This window comes from Meleagris gallopavo, chromosome 9, assembly GCF_905368555.1.
Source record: "Meleagris gallopavo chromosome 9, MGAL_WU_HG_1.1, whole genome shotgun sequence".
Lineage (NCBI taxonomy): Eukaryota > Metazoa > Chordata > Aves > Galliformes > Phasianidae > Meleagris > Meleagris gallopavo.
Genome location: NC_139412.1, coordinates 14,353,512 through 14,376,366, shown reverse-complemented (window position 1 = coordinate 14,376,366; position 22,855 = coordinate 14,353,512). Strand labels below are relative to the sequence as shown.

General features: G+C 41.7%; 1 long non-coding RNA gene across 1 annotated transcript; it reads right to left on the bottom strand.

The window, feature by feature from the left end:
• Positions 1 to 1,295: 1,295 nt before the first annotated feature.
• LOC104912203 (uncharacterized) lies at positions 1,296 to 3,819 on the bottom strand. Its single transcript, XR_794470.3, has 3 exons — positions 3,367 to 3,819; positions 2,914 to 2,988; positions 1,296 to 1,691 (listed from the first exon to the last, which is right to left on the bottom strand). It is a non-coding gene; the product is annotated as an uncharacterized LOC104912203 (long non-coding RNA).
• Between the last annotated feature and the right edge of the window lie 19,036 nt (positions 3,820 to 22,855).

Below are 22,855 nucleotides of genomic sequence, written 5' to 3'. Positions count from 1 at the left end.
CCTAGTAGATGGGAAATTAAATGCTGCATGGTCTAAATTGCATCTTTTTAAAAATACATATATCCAGCGAGAATAAAATGGGAGAAATTCCTGTAAATAAGAGCGACAAATAAATGGTGTCTCCTGTTTTCCAAAGCCAACACAGTCACTCTACCTGTGCATAGGAAGGTAAGCTCCCTGCCTTGGTGGCCCCGCAGCCCATGAGATGCAGAAGACATTGAGGTCGCGGCAGTAACAAGTACCATTAAAACCAAGGTCACATTTAAGCCAATTAAGTGTTGTCACTGATCACAAAATCCTAATAAATTAAGAATTAATTAGCCAGCCTCTCCCAAAAGCGACAGAGTTCCGTGCTCAGCTGTCTGGAACGCACTGCAGTGCCGAGCCATGTGCGACCATAACCAGGCGTGTGTCAGACCCACTGGAGCACACAGCTTTGCAAACGTCCCCGAAGCAGAGGCTCGTTAGTTGGGAAACATTCTCTCCCAAGTGGCAGGCACAATCTACTTTATCATCTCCCAGTAATTGCTGTCTCCAAGTGTTTTATTCCACACAGGCGAGCAGAAGGAAGCTTTCTGGGACGAGGCTCACCAACATGAGGAGATGGATTAAATTAGACCTTTTAGTGTTCCTCTCATGGCAGTTGGCAGTTTGTGCTTTTTGCTCACACTGAATCTAATCTCCCCCTCCTTGTGGGGCAGGAGAACACTCTATGTCCAGTGGAAACTGTTGTGGAATATTCCCAGTTGTCCCCATTACTCAGATGGGAGACAGGTTTGGATAAAGAGGAACAAAGAATGATAGAATCATTAGGGCTGGAAAAGACCTCTCATATCATCTAGTCCAACCATCAGCTCATCCCCACATGCCCACTGAACCATGTCCCTCAGTGCCACATGTCCATTTTCTTGAACACCTCCAGGGACAGCAACCCCACCACTCACCACTGGCAGTCTGTGCCAGTGCATCACCACTCGTTCTGAGAAGACATTTTTCCCAGTAACCAGCCTGAACCTCCCTTGACCAGACAGCCTCAGAGAGGGTTTGGAAAGAATTCCATCTCAGCATTGTGCAATAGAACTCATGTATACTGGTTATGCCAAGGTAGCACAAAGTGACAGAAAGCCTTCCAAGCCACAAGAAAATCTGGCTTCCAGAAACTTCTGAGTTTCTCAAGGAATTTCATTCAGATTCCATCCAAAATAAAACTACTGCAAACTATTTGCCATTCTTCAGGAATTCCCGAATAAGTCAACAGTAAAGCAAGGGACGCATAAACTACTCTGTCTACAATATACAAATGAAAAAGCCATCTAGCTGTGAAATTTATTAAGAGATTAAAACACTTCTTGATCTCAGCTGTGCCATCAGCTCCTGGCTGGCAGTGGTGCACTCAGCAAAGCGGATTGCAGCGTGTTGCAGGCTCCCTCGCAGGGAGCACTGACTCCAGCGCTAGTTCTGTACGTTTCCGCTTCCACATCTTCACGTGCAGTATGCGTATTATTTGTCTGCTTGAATGCCATCCCTTGGCATAACAAAACACATTTGTTTCACAGAAATCCAAGCGCTCCTCCCCGTCGTGCTGGCTGGCAGTGCTGCTCTGCCGAAGAGTGCCTCTGAAGCTTCAGGAGGTTTCCCAAACAATACGACATCAAAGCTGAACACGAGTTAGCTGTTCACACAATCTTTTCCTGGGAGGAGAGAAGGGAAAGAGGAGCCAGAAAAAGTGAAGTCTCACCTCATTTTTGGCAAGTTATTAATTAATTCATTTCAAATTTGAACGAAGTCGGCATCATCGCAGTGATTTGGGAGTTGCACATCAGCAAACTACATAAAAATAATAAAGAAAAAAAAGAAGACTTAGGGGTGCTTTGAGGGTTGGGTCATGTTGGATTTTTTTAGTCCGGATCATTTCAGTGGTTCTGCAAAACCAAAAAATGGCAAAAGGGTTGGGGTTACCATCTGCAGAGAGGAGTAGAATGAAGGAGATGGAGCTGGAACTTCTGAGCCAGATTTACTGTCAGAAAGGAGACTGCTGCGAGGGACAGGTTTGCAGCAAAACGCTGCACTTAATACACAGAGTAGAACTCATGAAAAGTTTAATTAAACACAGAAGTCTTCAAATTCTGAGTTGAAACTTTAACGAGATGGAGGTGCAGAGGCTGCATGGGACCAGGAAGCTTCACACCTATTTGTAGAGATCTGACATTTCCAAAAAATTGGAGCTTATAGCCACTTTGTGCATCTCATGTAAATATTTACTGATCTGCTGATAAATGTGAATGTGCCCTCTGGCATCAGAGACTAGTGAAATTTTCCAAAAGTGATTCATCACAGCAAATAAAATCTCATGTAGGTGCTAAACAATTATTTGCCATTTAAACCTAGGACTTAGTCTTGAAGGAAATACTTACAGACAATGCTTAAGATGAATTTTATTGCTGAACTCCAGCTCCAGTCCATACTGACATACTGACATAAATAGGAGGTTTGGGGCTGTGCCTACTATTTGTCCTTCAAGATTTTCATCTGATGTTAACCTGCCTGAACACCAGAACTGAGATACTGCTGAGGCAAGTAACAGGATGCAGGGAAAAAGAAAAATAAGGCTGGCTGCAGAAATAACTGAGATGTGATGGGTGGGAGGAAGATAGGAAACACACTCAGCATAGTGTCCAAGCTGCACTCCTGAAGAAGCATGCCTTCCATCTCACAATGCCAGCAGGTGAAGGAACAGGGAAGAGGAAAGCAGAGGTCAGTGAGGGTGTTACGAGCAGCCAGCAGGATGGGATATAGGACTGCCACTCTGCCTGCTGCTATGGGGATGAGAAGGCTGAGAAATGCTTCAAACCATGCAGGTGAGACAAAAAAAAGCCAGCCCAATTCTAGCACTTCTCTTATGTTTCTTCTTACTGTTCATGAAGAAACAAATTGCTACAGAATCGCACACAACCAGGCAGAGGGTTCAAGGAGGATATGGTCTTCTCCCTGGGAAAAGAAAGAACAAGAAAAATCTGCTGGCAACAGCCAGGTACTTTACTGTAGCACCTGCAGTGGTCAGCCTGATCTTTCACTGAAGAGAAAATATTCAGACAATGTAGTTTCCAATGCTGGAGAAAAAAGAAACCCAGCAAACAAACAACAGCTACAAAAACTGCAGACAATATCACAACTAAAGAAAGGCTCAGAAATGGATCGCAGACTGATCTGTGTCAACATTCAGATAGTGTTTTAATCATCCCAGACAGCTTCCTCCCAGCATCCTGAATTTCATAAGTCAGGACCACTTTTAATTAGAACAGCCTCCCAGCACCCCCTCTGCATATAGCTGTGACTTCAGCTATAACACAGAACAGAAGCACTCACCTCACCCAGCGGAGGCACAGATAAAAGACTTGTTGTCTGAAAATCTTCATTTTCCTCATTTCTCTTGTTGTTGTTTCAGTTATTTTTTTCATTAGAGACTCCACTACCGCTGATACCCCTAAGGCAAGCTTACGTGAGTGGCTCTGAGCTTGCACCTCCTGATGCAGTCAGAGAAGTGCAGTTCTGAAATAGCTCCAGCAGCCTGCTAGCAGCAGAAACCATTCATGAACTGGGCAGCCAACTTCTAGGCACTGCTACACATCAGTCTCCTTTAAAAGAACTAACTGGAAAACTCCTCAGTCTTATTTCTCAGGTCTAAAGGATCACAGTGGCAGAGGTTTCTGAAGAGGAGGGTTACCAGGTCACAATGCCCACAACATTTCAAACCTCCTGAGGAGCTGGCCTCGCTCCACTGCCAGCTCACCACCACTCATCAGTGCTGGCTGAATATTTCTGGAGACCAAACAGTGAGTGTGAGCGCAATGATGCAGTGGGTGGTGCATTTCAACAGCTGCAACAGCAACAGTGGGGCACCTCCACTGGCATGTAGATTTGTATGAGTGCAGCACGTAGGCACTTGTTTATCACTGGTAAAAGTGCACAGCTCATGGTGGTGGCTATGTTGAAAAAGAGCAGTTTGTAGCTGAGAACTTGCTCTGTCAACTAGTGCTATAGTGCTCTTTGTAGTAATTTCCATGGAAATAAATAGGAAGCGTTACTTTCAGAGCAGCCTATGTAAATATTTTGTTACAACCAAAAATATCGTCAGATTCCTAAAGCAGTTTATGAGACACAAGCAAATCTTTAATTCCTCTCCTGCCATTTGCCTGTAGTTGCCCTATTAACCCCACTGGAAGTGGCAATGGACCATACTGTACAAAAGCTGTGTTTTTCCTTTCCCCTTCAGTAAAGCAGACTTGCTCACAGCACACTTTCTGACCTGCCAGAGCTTGGCCTCACCCCTGCTGTAAAATCTGCAAGGAGTATTTGCACGTAACAGGCAAATGAACCAAGCAAGGTCACAAAGCCCAGAACGGATTAGAAATAAATACCGTAGGTCAGCGCCTCAGGGGGCTGTTGAAATCAGGAGTGCTTCATCTGCTTATACCAACTGAAGACTGGTTGCAGAAATACTGAATTTAATGCAGAAATATTTCTATTCAGTCTTGAATCTGCATTTCAGCCACCCCATACCAGACAAATGTGTCATTTTAAAATATAACACATCACAAAACCCTGTCTCTGCCCTATTGCTCCTCTTGCTGCTGTAACTGCCAGCATAATATTATTTGCTTGAAAGAAGTTACTCCCAGTATATGCCAGTGGAAGAAAGAGGAAAATCCTTCCAAATGGTTTATTCAGAAATGAAAAACTGGGGATCTGCAGCTTTTATACCCAAGACTCGCATCTAGTGTACAGAAAGATGAATGTATGGATGGATTTAATCTAGACCATTACTAGAAATCTCCTGTGACCTGAATTCTTATCAGTGTAACTCTGCAGATCCTCCTGTGCATGGAGAGAGAGCTGGACAAGCCAGGAATGTGAGCCAAAGGGTTAGGAAATTGGCACCCTTTATTTTTTCCTCTTTTACCATTCAAAAGTTTCTGTTTGTTTGTTTGTTGGCATGTTTTTGAAAGGGATCAATTCTCTAATACGATTGAGTTATGCACATCTCATTTACTGGAAGAAAACATGAGAAGAGCAGCTTACTGGAAGGGAAACTTATAAGAAAGGCTAAATTGGATCTCGAATAGCTCCTGTAACACAGCTATTCTTTATTTGGTTTTGACATTTTTTCACTTGTCTCTGGAAAAGTACATTACTCGGGAGGAACTGCTGATGAATTTCTGACAGTATGCCTGGGTTTTTTGTTTTTGTTTTTAAAAAGGCACCTTGTAGCACAGTTTCCAAACTTTGCATCAAAATCTCAACATAGCTGAAATATTCCAGGAACCATGTGCAGAATTAGCCTTCCTTCATGTACAATTCAAAATGTTCTTTGGATGTCAATACATAACAGCTCAACAAAGGTGGTTTTGTCAGCAGAGCTTTTGAGAATAAAATAAAAAGAGGCCTCAAAAAAATGGTAGAAACTCTGGAAGCACAGTCAGGAAGGGCTAAAGTATGGGCCCATTCCAAGCATTTTTGAGGCGTTTTGTAAATCATATGTAGTCTTAGATGCTCTGCCAAGCCTCGCCTCCTTTTTCAGGGCTTTAGGACCGTCAAGACCACATTGGCTCTGATCAAAATCAGGGAAATTTTTTTCAAATATTCTGTAAAATAACCTGCCTTCAGGACATTTCTCAACATGTGAAAGTCCAGACCAGTGCATGCTCACCCAGTGCTGCTCCATACAGATCACGACATAAAGAGGTGGGCAGCAAACACCAGGTTAACTGGGATCAACACTCACAGTCCGTACTTCCCACGGTTTGTAACAAAGCAGGATGGCAGGTTGACTTGAGGTTCAAACTCACAATTTCTTCACCAAAAGGGACTGTGTGTTTCTAGCCAAGGAAGAATGGAGCACTGTCCATTATGAACATGCCAGTAAGCTCTAGGAGGGGGAGAAACAAATAAGATACACAGGGACAGCAATGAGCTCAGGCAAAGCCTGCAGCAATTTTTTTCATACAGCACATTGACAGCACATTGAGTTTCATAATTCTCATGGAATTACGACTCACGGAGATGCTGCAAAATAAGCTCCGGCAAGAATGGGTGAGAGTGACCCACACACCACCCTCAGGTGCTGTAACTCCAACCCACTCGGGGTTAAATAAGACATATACGACATATCTTTCCAAGGGTAATCATTTTAGTGTTCTTCATTTACTTCACACTGACGCTGAGGTTACAATGCAAACAGCTGCTGTGAGTTCTCATGGATTCACAACTTACCTTCTCCTGCAGTAATGTCATCATCTGCCAACGTACCTGAACGTAACACAGACTCGTGTCAAATTTCACTAACAGGATCACAGCAGGTGTCACTTTGTTTTGGAATTACGGTCGTGAACATTTTGCTAATCATATCTGCAAAACGTAAGCACTCCCAAGGCTTACCAACAAGAGCAGGTATACGCTTGTTGGGAATATCTGCACAGCTGTGTGCTGGTCTGCATGCTGTGCTCACTCGTACCACTTGTGCCTTTCCTTGTGTGTGCTTACTGATACACACCTCAGGAAAACAAGCTAAACCAAAAGCCAGTGTTGCTGATGCATTTCTGAAAGGTTTTTTCCCGCAAAAGCATGACCATTGAAAATGGCTGCTAAAACGCTTTGGCACAAAATGCATGAAGGGCATACATTAACATACATTGATTACTTGTATTTTTTAAATGTAAATGTGGGCTGCTCAGCATCTGATAGAATTATGCCTGCGGCAGTTAGCAAACATCATTGACATTCAATCCTCCGTTCTGAAGTATTGCAAAACATCTGATTCAACAGTTTTTATCGGGATAATATTCATAGTGCAAAGAGGAAACAATTCAGAAATGCAGCTGGTTCTGTTTCTCAGGTTTGGGGGTTTCAGACACAATTTCCCCAGGTGCCAATGCCTTTACGAGAGGTGATGGAGTTCCCTGTGGCACAGTGCTGGTAACCTATACACAGGTGCGTATCTCCAGCTCTATCTTCTCCCAAACATGGCAATTCAGGCTCGGCTCAGCAGCACTCCCACCTCAGCAGCCAGTCCTCCTCTCCTCTGAGGGGAAGATCACAGGCCAGAACACATCTTCTAAAAGCATCTGAAGTGAACTGCCTCTCGTACATATGGCGCAAGCTGGGAAACCCACTCTTAATATCAAAGGTATTCATACAGTCAACAGATTACCTCTTAAAATTCAATGGCTTCAATCAGTGCCTCAGGTCTGGTCAGCAGCAATCAAGCAGTTAATAGCTCTACAGCAAACAGGGGGATGCCCAGATTCTCACACACATGATAAATCCAGAACTTTTTCCTTGTCCTGATAGGAGACTCACATTTCCACCCCCGCTGGTAAATGCACAAAGACAACTCTCTATCAATCAATAACCCAGCGCTCTTCTGACATTCTTTTGAATCCATATAGTTAATTAATATATATATGCACATCCAAAATCTATACAGATTAAGCCTGGATTACAAAATCCTTTCCTTGCCCAGTTTGAATAACCGTGCAAAAATTAAGATCCAGCCAAAGAAAGCTGCTCTAATTCTTGTGTATTTATTTGGCTTGAAACCTGCCATCAAAGAAAACACTGTCGTTACTTGAGCACCAGACCTTAAGTGATAGATTTCCAAGTGCAACATTTTTAGAGACATTAGAGCTATCAGGCCTGTATGGTTGCTAAGATACCATGAATCATGAAGGAAAATATAAGATAATGGTAGGCAGACACTGCGATGTTTATCAGAGTATTTTCTCTGCATCTTTCCTAATAGCATCATGATTAGGATCATTTTCAATAGCTCCCATCTATTTTCCAGCTAGGTGAAAGAATGCAACTGCATTAAGTTGGCAAACATTGTTTATAATTCACATTTTGCCAAGTGTAAACGAATTTGTGGAAGTCAGGATTTGTAATTGCTACAGCAGAACTTATTAATAAGTAAGAAGGTGTGGCTGTGCACAGGTTTCTCTCCTGGCTATTAAATACTATCTCCAGACTTGGAATGAAATCATACTTCAGTGATTTCAAGTATATTCTGCGATAACACCGACTGTGCTTTCAAAGAGTTTTTAAATTAAATTTGTAGCTGAGGTAATTGCTGCTGCAAAATTATGCAATCGAAGTAAAGCTTTATGCTACAGCTTTCTTGATATTATAATTTAACTGCCTCTTTTCTAAATCATAAAAGTGTGAGATATCAGATTAGTGCAAAGCATTAGGTTATTACTGAATTATTTCATCTTTTATCTCTGAGACCAGATAGTGAAAAGCAAAGGGACAAATCCACAGCCCAGTGTGCAGTGCTGCATGCCAGCTCCCAAAAAACTCTTCTCTGGGTTCACTCTTCCACTGCTCTAAAAAGGTAACATCCAAGATTGGGAAAGGAGTGTCCATCAGCCCCTTTCTCTGACTTGTATCCCCATAACTGAGACTACGTGCGAAGGTTTAATTCCTGCACCAGTGGACAGGAATACTCAAACATATTGTTAATAGAAAACTTAATGCAAACGCTATTCTGAAAGTAACATTTTGTATTTTATGATGTTGGTCCACTACATCAGAGCTGGATGTTGGTGGTACAGCAGCAGAGGCTGAACCTTCCCATCAATATCCCATTACATTTTGTTGCCGTGTGACAGATGGCAGCAGAGGGGCAGTCTGGTGGAATGGCATTTGACATACAAGTGCAGACGAAGCAAAGGGGTGGACTTGAATTGCTCTGCGTGGAAAAAATGACCCATCAACATTCATCAGTGCTTGCTGAACATTTCTGGAGACCAACACAGTGGGTCTGTGGGCGTGAGCAGAGTGAGGTGGTGGGTGATGCGTGTCAGCAGTAGTGAGTGCAACGTTAAAGACAAGTCACGTTCTGCACAGCCATGCACATCTGTCACACCATGAAATGAACAGCATCTCGATCAGCACATCCATGCAAATTATCAGATTATGACCGACTATGTACAGAGCTGAACATTATCTTCAGTGTATTGGAAACTACTGTGGCAGTGTTAAAATATCGCAATGTTTTTGCCACGTGAGGCCCATGAATGCTCATGCAGAAACAGAAAGAACGTTGTCTGCAAGTTTGGCAGGACCTATTGAACCATACAAGGCTGAAGGCAACAGTTTTCTGGATCATATCATTACTGGTGACAAGACATGGTGTTACCACTACAAGCCGAAGTAAAGACAGCAGTTCTTGGAGTGGCAAAACGTGAATTCTCCCATCAACAAAAAAATTCAAGTCACAGCCCTCAGCTGGTAAAGTGATGCGCATTGTTAGGATAGGAAAGGAGTGATCCTTCTAGATTTCCTGGAACCCAGACAAATCATCAACTTTGATGCTAACTAAGCATCAAGACAGAGAAGTAGACAACCTCTCCTTTGCAACAAGGTAACGTCAGGTCCCATACCAGTTTGAATACCATGGAACACATTGCCAGTCTTGGCTGGAGCCAAGATTACCACAGTCACTGTACAGCCCAGATGAGGCACCTTCTGATTTCTATCTGTTCAGGCTGCTGGACAACACTTTCCTAGCAATTATACCATCATAGCAGCCATGAAACAGTGAGTCTCCTCCAGTGGTGTAGATTTTCAGAAGCACAGCATGCAGCACCTTGTTCATTGCTAATGAAAATGGGTAGCTAAATTGTGCTGACTATTGAAAAGCAGAATTTTGTAGATGAGAATTTGCTTTTTCTGATAGCATTATTGTGCTCTTCGTAGCTGGTGTAGTTTCTATAGAAATAAGTAGGAGGTATTACTTTCAGAGCAACCTATGTAGGTGTTTCTTATTTGCCGTTCAGGAAACCCACAGGCATGTGGACCATGTGTCCACAAGTATCGACTCACCCGTAATAACCCTGGAAAGATTCTTTGAGGCAGCCTCACTGGATTACAAAATACCAATTAGAAATTTCCTGGCTAGAATGCAATATTTCTCTAACTGAAATCCTTTTTGACTGAATTCACTTTGAAACGCCAACCATCATAACATCATTCTGAATTGCACAGACTCTTGTTTGTTTAATAAATAAAGTAGAATGGAAAGACTGGTGCTTTTGCCACAAAGCAAATTTCTGGGTGCAATATCACTCAGCCAGAAGTCTTACCTCTTGTGCAGACATGGTCATCTCGTCTATATTCAGAAGAGGTCTTACACTGGAAAGGAAGAATATTAGTTACACTGCTGTAGCATTATCCTACTACTATATTATATCTTCCTGGTATTAGAAGGGCAGCACATAACAGAAGAAAGATAAAGACTAGACAGATGGACTTTCCTCATCCAAGCTTTCAAATAAAGCACCTTTGCATTTTGCACTAGAGAGACATTTTAACGTATCTTGCCTTCTGAAAACAAAACAGGATAGGGTGAGGGAGGAAGCTGGAGACACACAGGAGGAGGCACCAAGCAGCCTAAGAGAGCAACGACAATATGCTACAGCAATTAACCTGCAGCTGCTACGAGATTTAAACTGGATCTCCCACAAAACCTGACCAGTGACACCTTCCTGGAACTATCCCCTCTGTGTCCAGGATACATTTGTTGTTTAGCTTGCAGCTCTGTCTCAAAGCAAGGTTTCCCCGTCCTTGAAAAGAACTATGAATACTGCATCATAATCCAACAATTTCAAGAACACTGGACATTTTTCCATTCATTTAACAAACATCAGTAGAAAAGCCTGAGAGAGGTTGAGAGAGGTTTGCTCACAGCAAAGAAAAGGGGCAGTAATATTTCTAATTTTCCTGGCACCTGCAAAGGTAAATACACATTGATGCTTGGAGACTGTAACTTTTTAAAAGTAAATGAGCCTTGAAGATTATCTGTCAGCTAAAATGTACCCAAGGGCTTGCATTGCAATGCTTCTTTTTTAAAGAATGTTTGTTTTAACATTATGGTTGCAACCAGTAGAAGAAAAATGTAGAGCCATCATAAAAGATGTGAGTAGATACCCAGTTGTTAGAGCTGGTTTAGGAACAATCATAGGAGTGATGGACTGTGCGACCCAGGAGAGGTTCCTTCCAACCCTAATGATTCTCAGAATTGATTTTCTTTTGCAACTCACTTTCAGTTAGTGCTTTAGAAAAAAAAAAAATAAAAAGGGTGAGATCAATGCTAGCTTCAATGACACAGTCATTCCAGCTCCTGCAGCATTTTCTTACCATGGCAATCTCTTTATTTTCTTTCTTATATGAAGACCATTCTCTACTTCTCTCTCCCTGGTTGTGCATAAATATAAGGGGTTGAACTCCTAGTTTACTCACTCCAGGGCTGAATGCAACATTAATACAAATTAGTTAGCACTCAGAGAGTGAGTATATAGTTATTCTGCCCACAGTTCAGGAGAAGTGATTTCTGTATTCGTTATCGTGCTTGCTAAATAGACTCCTCTAACCAGAAGCTAGAACAGAACTGCATATATAAGAAATGCTTCTCTCTCTAGAAAGATGCATTCTGTAAATTTAACATTGCAGAGTATTAACACAGTTCAGTACAAACTGGTATTTCCACTGCTGAATGCTGGTGGACTGTTATGGGCAAATTTCCTTGCTTTCAGTCCGCAGTCTAAGGGAAGGAAAGAACTATTCCCCTCTTTCCCTATTCCCTTTTCAGACCACTGACATAACAGTCTGGACCTAAACAAGAAATCTAACCCTAAACTGTCTCTCCTATGCCTTTCTAATGATTTGCTATTTCCACTGGGCTTTTCTATACCTTCTGCTTCTCCCTTTCATATCCCATACCACAGCTGACAAAAGGGAGTCAGAACCATCAGGCTACATCTATGATAGAACGCTGTTTCACGCTGCAAATCAAGCCATGGCCTGAGCCTGCTGCTGCTGCTATGCTCACTATTCACTGAAGGTCACCACACTCTGGAACATCTCCTACCACCTATCATCCAAATCCCCGTGGCAGGAAGACACACTGACCTAACAGACACTCTGCAGATCTCTGCATCCAGACTGCGGTGTGTTACCGCCTACCACACTCTCAGCTGTCTGCCTCAGATGAACAAATTACCCCACCAGCGCCCATCGTGCAACAGTTTTGTTCTACATGCTTTCCTGACTTGCAGTTTCACTCTCCGTCTGAAACCATCTGCTTGCTTCATCTGTGGCAACTGGAAGAGTATTTTTCTGCACACTGCCTATGTATGGATGCCTGTAAGGACCTTCGTGCTGTGGCTGGAGAGCAGTAACGAGTAACTGCTGCCTGCAGATCAGGAAAAAAATTAAACTGAGATGATGACTGAGGTCATCTCCACCTCCTGTGTCATGAAGGTTTGATGGTTGGACTAGATGGTCTTAAAGGTCGTTTCCAAACTTAATGATTCTACAACTGTAAGGTTTGGGATGAGATGTAGAAGCTAGCATCTGAGAAGACTGCAGTGATCAGAGAATGGTTTATGGGCGCTCCAAGATCTCCCTCTCAAGACAGCTGCTCAAAAATGAATTGCAGAACAGGAAGCCTGGGCATTTCTGGAGGAATCAAGCTGGTTGATGGCATAAAGAATCTCCTTAAAAGTAATAATTAAAATTAAAACAGAAAACACCAATGGCTTTAGCATGCCACATGGTGGATTCTCCAAACTGCCTTCCAGAGTCCCTGATACTAAGTACAGAACAGCCTTCTTTTGTCTCAGTTTAGAAGAGAAGGAACAGCAATATGGAAAAGGAGAACTAGAAAGATGTAATGCCAAAATGCCCAGAGAGACTGAATGTTGAATACTGAAATGAATGTTTGACAACACTTAGGCCTTTCCACAGGGCTGCTTATTGTTCATGGGCTATGAGGGCTTGGGCCAGACAGGATGCCCAGAAGCAGTGGGACCTGAAGTGGGCACAGGGATGTGCACTTGCCACCCCAGCCTTCCTCATGGCCTGGTGTGGCACGATCTCACCTAACAGCAGGCAGCTGCTGCTAGAGCCACATGTTATGCAGCAAAACAGCACTTTAAAGTTGAAGACCGCCAGGACCCCACATGGAAGCAGCAGTCATTACAAAATGAAAGTACAAATGCATCCACCTTGACAGATTCATCCCCAGGAATGGGGTCCTGCTCCTTCATTTGCCCTACGCACTTTGTACCTTTTTGCAGGCAACACTTCAGCTTGAAAACCTGAGCAGACCTCTCCCTGGCAAGCCCTGTGGAAATCTCCCTCAGGCAGTGTTAGCAGCAGTCAGTCTCCTCTAGTACTCACCATATATCTTATTTTTGTATTTCTCACTTTAACAGCTCTCCATCCCAATGTGAGTGCAGAAGCAAGCTATGCAGACAGAAACTGGCATGTCTACACAGCAGCAAGGCTGGCTATGATTGTGTAGCAGGTTTATATAGCTGTCTATATTGAACGTTAGTATTAAGTTTTGCCTTCTCTTCTCACATGTTTAGACATCTCCCCAGCTCCACAGAACAAATCCTAGCTCTGATCCAGCCTCTGCCTTGCAGCAGCAGTGCTCACATCCTTCCTGCATGGCTTGGACAGCCTAATGGCAAGGGCAGCCCAGGAGCTGTGGTACCTTTGTGTTGCTATTCTTCACTGTTTAAGTGCTGATGCTAAGAATTAGCACAAAAAAGTTGTCTGGCCTAATTCATCTATCCCCATAGAGTGGCTCATACATTCCTGCTTTACAGCACACTATCTTATATTTTTACGACAGAATTTCATTTACTTTATGCCAATACAATCCAATTAGTTTATAGTGCAGCACTAAGACTAAGACTTGCAGTATTTTGCTTTTTACTTGCCATCTTTCATTCAGCCTTTCAGAACTGCCATCAATAAACATCTTAACCAGTCCAAATTTACCTGCTCGTTGTAAGGCAGTGACAAAATCTAGGCTTTAGGCATTGTCCAACATTCAAGAAAAGTCTGTGGCTTTTCTAAGTTTTTTTCTACTGTGCTTCTTTCCTTATCACACACATCTCCCACACCTTTTTGACTTGGTTTTGTTTTTCTCCTTGTTTCTGTTAAATCCCAGGAAGTTTCTCTCTCTTTTCTTCTTCTGTTCTCCCATAGCTCCTGCCACTCTTTGGATTTTCATCAACTCATCAGGAGGAAATATGTGTGATACAACTTAAGGAGTTGACCTGCTCTGTCCTTAATTTATTTTGTCCCAGTTTTACTGTTCATATTGCTGTTGTTGTTTTCCAGAAAGGCAATTTCTGGTGGATAAATGCATGGAAGAGGCACGTATCCAAAAAGTGCCGCCATTTCATATAGCTCAGTGTTTGGCAGGGACTCACAGAAATGTTGGTGGCCTTGCCTGGGAATTAATACCTTCAAGTCCCAGAGATGGTTGGCTTCACTTTCCTTAGTTCACAAAACCCACTGCTTTACTGACATTGAAGTCCGATACAATGATGTGTAAATAGCAGATAACAGCCTGTACATTGTTAGCATACTTTTTGTAAATCCATTATGAAATTCATTTATTCTACTATCCCCTATGATCCCACTTTTCATTTTATTGTTATAGTCTAACCTTCACCTTGACTGCTCCGTTGCTTTTCATTCTTCTGAAGAAAGTATATTTATTTCAATACTTGATCTTGAGCATTTTAGCTAACAATACCTATAACATTCCTTCAAATACCTGCTACTGCTCCAGCAGAATTTCTTCTATCTCTTCAGGCAGTGTGATATCATTTCATTTTCCCTTGAAGAAGTGCAAGGTATTTTGGACAGTTTTCTGGGTTATATCAAAAGGTGCAGTAGGTGGGCACATGGCTCCTGAGCAGCTGGTACCATGTAAGCTCTTGGGAAACTTGGCATACGCAGTCCCCTCTTTAGCTGCAGATCACATCTGGGATGAATCTCCAACAGTAGCGCTGCCGCCATGGAAAAGTTGTGATTAAAACTGCTTAAATATTTGGACAATAATAGAGAAATAGGCAAAAGTGCCAAACTTTTCAACATTTTCAAAACCAAACTTTCTAGTTCTGTTTTTTGAAAATCCTATTTCTCTGGGAAGGGAGAGGGGGGGTAAGAGATCTGAATTTTCTGTAGAGATAAAAAATAGTAAGAAAAGAGTTATATGACATTAAAAAAAAAAGAAAAAAGAAATTCTCATTTAAGGAGAAGCTGTAGTCCTGAACAAAATGAGAAGATACAAATATTCTGAATGGAGGCAAGCAAGTTAAGTATTTCTGCTTTCTTGTTACTAAGAACTTCACATCCAAGAAAATTTTTCTAATGCCCTGAAAGGCTCTTAACTGTGAACAATGTGCTCAAAACTCAGCCTGTAGAACATCTTACCTCCCAAGGGAGGAAAATTTGCCCTTGCAAGATTTCTTGTTGTTCTTGACACAAGAGTTGATTGATGTACTGTTTTCATCTCTCACTAAAAATCAATGTTATTAGACAGAGGAGCTATTCTGGTGTTTCACATGCACTAGTTCTCAAACTATGTAAGAGGAGGAGCTGCAATTTGACTCTTTCACATTCTGTATCTGACTGACGGCCATTTTACAAAACCATGTTCCCATTCTCCGATTTACAAGACCACTAAAGCATAAGAAATACTTTCAAATGATAAGTTATTGAAAGCAGTAGCCTCCTCATCACACTCACAAAATATTGTATCCACAGAGGCTTCCATGTTCTGTTCCACATAGGCATTTTTTTTTATTGCAGACTTTAACTATCAGATAAATACCAAGTAGTTCTTACCTTACAGAGATAAGAAATAATATAACTCAGTCTTTTTCAATGCAGGGCTGGAATATCACACACGTTGTCAGGTTAAAGGTGTTCACTTCTCAGATACAATTTCATTTACTAGGAAGACCTTACTGAGTCAATAATACTAAATACTTTTACATCTGCATCATAACATGGAAGTGAATGAACTGATGCACTAATTTCAGTCTTTTTATACATACATACATATATAGATATATACATATGTATTCACCCACCTTAAAGATACGGTGAAACTGCACAAAGCTGTGTTTCAAATATGGATTTCTACTGGCAATGTCAAACTAGCAGTACCAGGCTGCAACACACTGGGGCTCTTTTCAGAGAGAAGGTCTATGAGGTTCACTGGTTGCCCCAAAAGATGTTCCAAATTTGTGCCCTGGGAGCAAAGATGCTGAGGTCACTCCCACACCCATCCAAATTCTAGGGCACATTTTCATTGACTTAGTGATGTTGAATTGAGCACCCTAACTGAAATGTTATATGTGTTCCAAAAAAGTTCTTTTCAAAGAAGTGTTGCTTCACAAATTTGGTAGACTCAAGACTTGCTGTCTGCATCCAAAGCTTTTACTAATCAAACTTTCCTGAGACATGCTTGAAACAGAAATGAAAATACACTGTATGGAAGAGAAGGTAGAAATAGAAAGTTTTGCATCATCAGAGGCCACGAAGTATGGGTATATGAAATTTGGTAACCTAGTGAGAAACATAACGTTTAGGCTCCCATTAAACTAAAAAGAGAAATACAAATCTGTCTTAGATCTGATCAGTCATCTAACAGCATAATACTGTTTTTATCCTTTATGCCAAGTGCAATTAATGTCAAATTCGAACAATCTAGTAAAAAAGCTTAAATAATAACCATTCTCCATAATGGAAAGTCCCACAACACACTCCCCCACATACATACATACACAGACAGCAAACTAAAAAGCTCTAATAGCAGTCCTTCTATTGGCTTTACACATTATCATCCCTCATTGATTGCTATGATACATGTTTAATTACGAAGACAATGATCTGACCAAAGCAGTTTTAGCATCTATAATTGTGCAAGCTTCTAACAATGTTCTCTAGTGTGAAATACTATCAAGTAACTAAGAGCCACCTTCAGGAAACATCATTCCCTGTGCCAGAAGCATTCGTTGCCTGCTGAAGCTCTTTCATTGAGTCTCTCCACTTTGAGTGGCAAGTCCTCCAAAATATCTACTTACTAGAATAGTGAGAAATGTGGTTTTCATTCCCACTATCTCTTTCCGCTTGTCGTTTTCACTAGTTCAAATTCAGATTAATATAGCTAATATTGGACTCTAGCAGTAAGGTCTTTCCTTGTTGGATTCTTCACAGGCTCTTAATTGTTTTTGTCAGTTACAAATTATGGGTTCAACACAGAATATCTTGAATTTAAGTGGATAGACTTTCCCTGTCTCACATAGATTAAGTCTTCTACCCATAAGGGAACGAAGCTGAGTCTCTTGTCATCAACTTCAATTTAAATTTCTACCCTTGTGCATATCACAGTAGCTATACCCAGAAATTCAGTGAGTTCTACAGTCATTGCTAAGGAGCAGTAGAAGTGGCTTTGCTGGGTTTTCCTCCTTTTTTTCCCTCCTCTCATACATTTCAAGGAGACATATGGAACAAAATAAATGGTCCACACTGTTGTCACCAGGCAGGGAACTAGTCACAAAACTTCTAAGGTCTCATGCTCCCCTTTTCTGCACTTTCTGCTTATATGGAACATAGAAACTTTACACCCTACACCTGATGAAATCCCATATTTCTGGGAATGGTACAAGCATGGCAGATAAGAATCAATTTGATTTTTACAGAAAACTCTGGAAAATGAACAAATAACAACAAAAAGCAGAAAGCTCTGAGCAGTTTAGGCAGATGAACAGCGTCCCTGCAATCACCCTAGCAGGCAGAGCCATAAACACAAGCACATTCACATTAACACCCTACACAGCAGAAGGCTCTTTGCTGCACAGGAGCCCCATCTCAACTCTGCCCACCTGCCCTGGAAAACTTCAACCCTAGAAGCTCTGGTTATTCCTGAGCAGAAATAACTGACACAGAGAAATGAAGAGACTCGAGGAGAATCCTTGTCCTGGATCTGCATGGAGTGAAAGCAGCAATGAGATTGACAGCTTAGAAAGCAGAGAGCCATGGTATGGAAATGGGGGAAGGAGAGCAAAGAGAGCTGTGCTTCTCAGCTGCCAGGGCAGAGGGCACAAGGGGAAATTTCAAAAGTCCCTCAGATAACAGGGGAGGATAAAGCTGCACGGCCTGTGTGCAGCGCTTGCAGCCAGCTCAGCCACCAGAATTGGAAAGGAGGTGAGCTGCCAATTCTTTTTAGACTTAAGTACTTTAGGGCAATAACTCATCTTTCTGCTCCATGCATGTGCACTCCAGCACAGTGGAGACAACTGCTTTTGTACCTCTGGACAATACAAAGAACAGAGCAGCACCTAGCACAAACAAGGTGGCTGAATGCATTGCAAAAAGAGCCCAAACCCCATTGTCAGTGTATTTTTTCCCTTCTCACTCGTTGCCTAATGTTTACCATCCAGGGCATTTGAGGTTTGGGTTTTGCATTGACTTCTCCAGGACTGATGGCAGGCTTGAAGCTAAACACACGTTCAGATGCTCTGGCACAGCAGCGACAATAAGCCCAGCACAGCAGAGGATTAAATCTCAACCACAGCCACTGTTAGGATATCGAACTGCAGACTTTGTGATGCTTTATTGCTAATTTCTGCACATATGTCTGTGATCAGTTGCAGGGCTCTGGCATATGGTGAATGCACCTGCTAAGTTAGCCAGTGCCATAGCCTCAGACAACAAGGAGCACTTCTGGCAGGATCGGCCAGGGTTAAGAGAAGCGATTACGAAAGCTCTCATGCTGACCTGCTTTACATTCCCCAAACAAACACAGCACCATGCCACTGTAATAATCTTAAACAAACAGTCTGAAATGTTTTGTAAGCATGCTACAAAACAGATTCATCACTCTCTCACTGCTAACCAAATTTATTATTAAGTATCCATGACTCGAATTGGTAAAATATATTATTGTTTTTTTTGGTGCCCGTTTGTGTGAGTTGGGGTGGAATGCTAACACGCTGCTTATTCACCCAACTCACATTTTCATTTTCATCTATAAAGTTACATATATGGCATAAGAAATTGGCAACCGTATCTGCAAGAGGGAACCATAAACTCCAACTAGTCTTTATTACAGATTTTGTCGATAGCATTCACACTGTTCCTTTAGCAGCAAAATCCCTGAGACATATTCTCCACGTTTCCTGTTCATTCACCCACTATCCAATTAACAGCCTGTTAAGCTGCTCACCTGCAGAGCCATCTATTCTCAGGCCTCTGAAGCACAGCTCTAATCCCTCCACTACTCATACCTGATTGCTGGACTTATACAGTTGCAGTTCTGGATGCTTTTTCAAGCCCAAACAAATTGCCTCTCCCAATGTTCTCCAGCATCTTTAAAGGGATTATTATTCCCCAGATCCTTTCAGGCCTACCCATGCGCTCGATTTGCTAGACCTGCAGTCAGGCTTTTAAAGCAGCTCTTTGCAGAGATCAGATAGACCTATTTACCATGTTTATCCTTCTGTGTTTCCACAGACTTGTTTTGGCATCAGCCTCGTCTGCCAGATTGGAAGCAGTGTGACAGCAGCGCTGTGCTGCCCGCATGAGGATGGGAACAGAGCTTTTAGGACAAAGAATCCTGAGCTCAGATCCAAGACTACAAGGCGTGTAATATTCCACCTCCAAAACTGCTCCCCAAAAGGAGGTTCTGGATTGAAGCCACAGCTACAGAGCAGGGAGATCTTGTAGGAATTCCAATTCTCCTTATATTTCAAGTAGCCAAAAATTTGAAAATGAACTTCAAATCATATGCACTGAGACAGCTTCTAAAGGTTTGAATATCATTAAATCCAAACCTCGCAACCTCATCTTTACTTTGGATTTGAATCTGAATTTGTGTGCGCTAGGTATCTATATTATTCTATACTATGTCATATGCAACACTATACTTCAATCACAAGAAAAAAAAAAAGAGAATATTTTCAATTTATTCACCTCTGTTAATTTTTCTGTGGATACTGAATGTGTGAGTAGCATCACTGAGGTAATTAGCAGAGTCTCCATTTTCCTTAGCACTATTTTCATAACCTTCTGTCCTCTCCAGGGGTACTTTTTACAAGATTATTTTTTCACTCCTCAAATTTAAATTACTCCCTGCTCTTACACCTGAATATATGGAATATATAATTCTCATGACGTGTTTCAAACTCAGTCTTTGGAGGCTTCCCTGTCCTAGTGCTGCTAGCAATCTTTGTCTGTGGAAGACTGGAAGACTCTCCAGAGCATATTACCATCAACATCTGCCAGAGATACTGTGCAATATTAGTCAAGGTATCTTTAATAATGCAAGAAAGGCCAGCAGCCCACAGAATATCAAGACAGATATCAAAGAATTACGAAGCTCTTTCTCAATGCAGATTTCATAGGTATTCTTCACTGTTTTCCCCCTCCATTTTATATTAGCAAAAGTTGTGGTTTTTTGGGGTTCTTTTTTTTATATTCAGCATATGTCAGAAAAAAAAATATTTTATATGCCATCACTTATACATGAATGTATACAAATTAGTATAAGGATCAGGTATGTAACACCTTGTCTATGTGAAACATAGTTGATTTCTAATAATTCAATTAGAAATTGCATTATAGCTGCAGGTAAGGAAGCTGGAAGCCAAAGGCCAGGAGCAGTCCAAGCCACCCCAACTCAGGCCACTGAACACAAGCTGCCAAGTTCCCTATTTTGTTTTTATCAAGCCACTAAAGTTAACATTGCTTCACTACCAGCAAGCTTTTCCTGGAACGATTCAGGATGTGATCACATAACAGGCCCCTGACCTCTTGGCTACATAGTGCTTTTGCAAATCAATAGCACAGAAATTAATGTGTTTATCATATCAGAGCATTTTTAAAATTTCATACATACTATCATTAATTACCTTAAATGCCCATGATACTATGTTTGGAAGTGCTGGTCCACTGCTTTCAAAATTCTGCACAGGAACAAGTTGAATCAGGCAGTCTGAAAAATCAAACCCAACTAATTCTTCTATTCTCCCCAGGTCATTAATCTTCATGGGACAAAGTACCACCGGCAGCTCAGTGGTGTGGCACTGATGGACTGGGGAGACAACAAAACCACTCAGCCATAACTGAGAGGAGTATTTGCCTTGTATCCTCTGCAACCTCCTCCTTGAAATTTCTTTCCATTTCCTTAGTCAGTTTGGTGCAAATGATTATAATCTATGGTTTTTCATTGGCCTTCTGTCAGAGCCATCCATCCACGCTCACATGAACCACTCCCTGCGGACACCCACACACCCGCTTTGATTTTCCCTTTCTCAGGGAGATGAGCGTTCTTGCATTGCAGCCTTCAAATTTGTTGAGTCAAAGGCATGAACTCTGAGACAGCTTCCTCTGCAACCTCTTTTTCTCCTGTTTCCATAAGGCCCTGAAGCCTCAATGTCAATGTTTGTTTTTTCACTGGAGAGCAGTATTGACATAGTTGTGCAGGAGTCTGACAGTACAATTTTAATACCGAAACTGAAGGCTGTTTGCCATGGTAGGGAGCATTACATACCTCAACATCACAGGCTGCCATAACAACAGAGGGAACAACACATAATACCAGCGTTAAAAAATTTCTGCATGAGAGAGAAAGAAATAAAGAGGCAACCTTCAGCCTTTTTCCCCTAGTAAACTACTGTCTACTCAAACAGCAGAGCTTGTACAGCACATTTTGCACATATTCTCATAATTACTTATTTTAAACACGCTAAAAAGATATCCACATATGTATCCAAACAGGTAATCTATTCAGTAAGGCCTTCACACTCCTTGAAAGGCCAGCTACTCGTTTCACCCCACTGAAACCCAATGCAGGTGCTGCACCGTGCTCATCACTGCACTGAAGAGCTAATTCCAGATGTAGGCAGTCCTGTCTGCCCTTCGGCTTCAACGAGGTTTTGTTTAATTCCCTACCAAAAGGGACCATAGGAATATTTGTCCGTGCATCTGTGTGCGTCCTCTGGGAGGGGATGTTTGCCTGTTTATTTAAAGGGGTAAAATTTCATCACTGTATTACTGAAGTCAAAGGAATTTTGCAAGTTTTAACTGCATTCCCGTTCTTCTGTTGTACACTGTCCTACTCCATGCTGGAATAACAGAACAATTCCAACAATAATTACCTTAGAAACAATCCTGTTATGGTGTTACAGGCACAAATACCAATATTAAATTCAGTTGTGGGGGTATTTTTTTTTTCTTGCCATGGAAAAAACATGAGCTTCCATCACAAGCACGACAGTGACACAGAAAGCTGAGACCAACTTGATAGAAGCACACAAAAAATCAATTAGAAACACAATACTAAAAAGTCTATTTCATTTTCCCAGCCAAAAATTATGCTCTTTTGTGTGTGGTGTGCAATGCATGCGATTTACCTTCAGGTCACATTTGCTTTTGTCTGAAAGCTTAAGGGGAAAAATACACAAGTGTTTTTCTTTAACCCGCAACAGTACAGTCAAAGGCACTGATGAGGTCACAACAGTACAGAATAAACATTCAATAAAGAAAACAGTGCCATATGTTGCTTTTCCTCTGCTCTACTTAGTTCTCTGGAAAATGATCAACAATAGTTGCAGTTAAACTGCATCATATTTTTCTGGTATCAAATGGGGTTAAAAAGTCATGTAAACAGATACACATGAACTAAACAGAAACAGCTGGAAAGCTCCCAGAAGGGACCTCTAACAACCTCCAAGCTGGACGGACCATGGTAGATCAAGGGATCGCTATTAAGATTAAAGGCTTACACCAGACCTGCTGTGAAATTCAATCTGCTGAATTTAAAATGTTGATGGAACAAAATGGAAAGTACTAAATGGTCCTATTTATTAATTCGTAAAAAGAAAGGTGATGAGAGAGAGGCTATGTTTCCTGTGCTCCCAGCATGCACGATGCTATTTGCTGAGACAAACAGCTCTATAGGTGCCTTCTATGAAAATCAAAC